The sequence below is a fragment of the Primulina tabacum genome, chromosome 14 (genome assembly GCF_025594145.1).
Source record: "Primulina tabacum isolate GXHZ01 chromosome 14, ASM2559414v2, whole genome shotgun sequence".
Taxonomy (NCBI): Eukaryota; Viridiplantae; Streptophyta; class Magnoliopsida; order Lamiales; family Gesneriaceae; genus Primulina; species Primulina tabacum.
In genome coordinates this window covers 27,838,162-27,840,511 of record NC_134563.1, presented here as the reverse complement: position 1 = coordinate 27,840,511, position 2,350 = coordinate 27,838,162, and the positions used below count along the sequence as shown (strand labels likewise).

General features: G+C 37.9%; 1 pseudogene; it reads right to left on the bottom strand.

Moving 5' to 3' along the window:
- Positions 1-223: 223 nt before the first annotated feature.
- On the bottom strand, positions 224-926 carry LOC142525064 (uncharacterized; annotated as a pseudogene).
- Positions 927-2,350: the final 1,424 nt, after the last annotated feature.

Here is a 2,350-nt window from a genome sequence, read left to right as displayed (position 1 = left end):
CAAAGAAATCCTATAAATAGGTCTCCATTTGTAAAGATTTGAGACAATTGAGTTGAGAGAAAAATATTATAAATTGTGTAGTTTGATAATTTTGAGAGTTTGAGATTTTTACTTTTTACCATAAATTTTTACTTTTTCATAACAAATATGACTGCTAATCAAATTTTGAATGTCATAAATTAAAATTTTAAACTTCTGCTATATTTTAACTGCACACATTGGTGTCAAAGGAAAAATGACTCGTATCATTCACATTTCACGAACACTTTTTTTTTTTTTGACATTCAACTAACCTTACTAAAGATACCATAGAAACTATATGAAATTTAGATAAACTTTTTATACATCTCATTTTTCCAAAACTTTTTCTCAATATTTCCTGCCATCCCTTGAAGGCTGAGATCAAGATAACTAGCCATATCCCCGAAACTCATCCCTTCAATCGGATCGGCCAAGAACGACCATTCGATCAAGAAACCATCCACCGTCCATTGGGACGACTTTTATCGTTGACTTATAACCCTTTATTCCATGTTATTCTCCAAAATTTCATAGCTCAAACACCTGGCAATTGGATCAATATTAAACAACTTCTCATGGCACCACCTCAGAACCCCGCCGCCGCCACAGTCTCCACCGCCTTCAGTGGTGGCACAGTGTCGGACTAGGCCAGGCTCCTGGTTTGACCCTTCGATCTTGTAGCATGTGTCAATGGTTTGTAGCCATCTGTTGAGGCTGCAGAAATCCTCTACGAGCGGCCACACCTCTTCTGCGGTGGACTTGCTTAATTTTGCTGTGGATTTGGCTTCCCATTTCGGAGGATCATTTTCTTTCGACATTAAAATTTGTTGAGAGAAAAATTGTTTTTGGATGGAGGAATAATGGGAGGCTGCGCTGGGTAAGAAATACGAGTGAGCTATTTTACATTAATATATATAGAATAGGGTAATTAATTAAGTTGACAAACCTATGGGAGTACGATTTAGAACAGGGCTAGGACCTTAGCAAAATTAAAAGAGTAAGTATCTTGTGACATAATATCAACACGTGTATATAATTCAAAAATGATGTTCTTTGAATTAAAATTAAGCTTGCTTTGAATTCAAAGATTGTCTGATTATATATTCAATGATGTATAATTTTTTGTTTTTTCCCTAAACTTCACCTATAACTATTCATTCATTCTCCATTTCAAAATCACACTAAAATACAAAATTCTCTCATCTACAATCATAAGTGTAGAAGCGGGAGCAACATTCTTGGTATGTAAAAGCTTCCCCAATCTCTTCTAGGGGTTGGTGAAAGTAGATCTCCTGTTGAAGATAGGGTATTTCCCGTTTGATCGGGACCGACTATCATGGACACAGAAGATATAGCAAACTTAGTTAAAGAGCTTAAAATCGCACAAGCCAAAAATGTGGTTCTTTTGACGGACCTAGCTCTTCTTGGTCAGCAACGGCTGGAAATGTGTTTGATTGGGAAAGTATTCTCAGTGAAAGGGGTTAATCGGGAAACCTTTCATTACCATATGCCTCGTATTCTTCAAGCCAAGAAAGGTAATAGCATAGAAATGGTGGGAGATAATTTATTCTCGCTGGATTTTAACTCTGTAGCAGACAAAAAAAGGGCCTTGCTTGATGTACCTTGGAATTTTTTCAAAGAGTTGGTAATTTTTGCGGAACCACGAGGGCTACAAAATCCAGCTGATCTCTCCTTCTCGGAAGTGCCGCTGTGGGTACAATTGCACAATTTCCCAATTGCTTTCATGCAGCCAGCTATTTTAAGAAGTCTTGGTGAAAAAATAAGGAAAGTGATTGAAGTCGAAGAGGAGGATGGAGGTCAATGTGCGGGCAAATTTGCACGAATCAGAATACTGAAAAACATCATTGATCCTCTGCTTAAAGGATTATGTGTTAGGATTCCAAACTCGATGGAGGAAGCTTGCATCATTGTCATTTATGAAAAGTTGCCTAATTTTTGCTTTGGGTGTGGAAGATTGGGCCATATCTCTAGAAATTGTGAGGACGATACTATAGATCAAAATGCTTTGGTTTTTGGTAATTGGATGAGAGCTCCCATGACTCTAGTTAAACATCGACCATGGAATGCGCGAAGCCATAATTCAGACTCTAGTGTTCAGCCCGATCGAGGAGTAGCTACCGATACACCTTCTGATTCTGAAAATGGTAAATGTACAAATCTACTGGAGATCAACCCAGTAACCTCAGACAATTCTGGACAACGAGTAATTGACGAGGAGGAATCTGAGACAGTGCACTTATATTTGGATGCCTATTCCAATCACTCTGATTTGTTGGGATTATCTGGACCAATTTTGATAAAGGAAGCT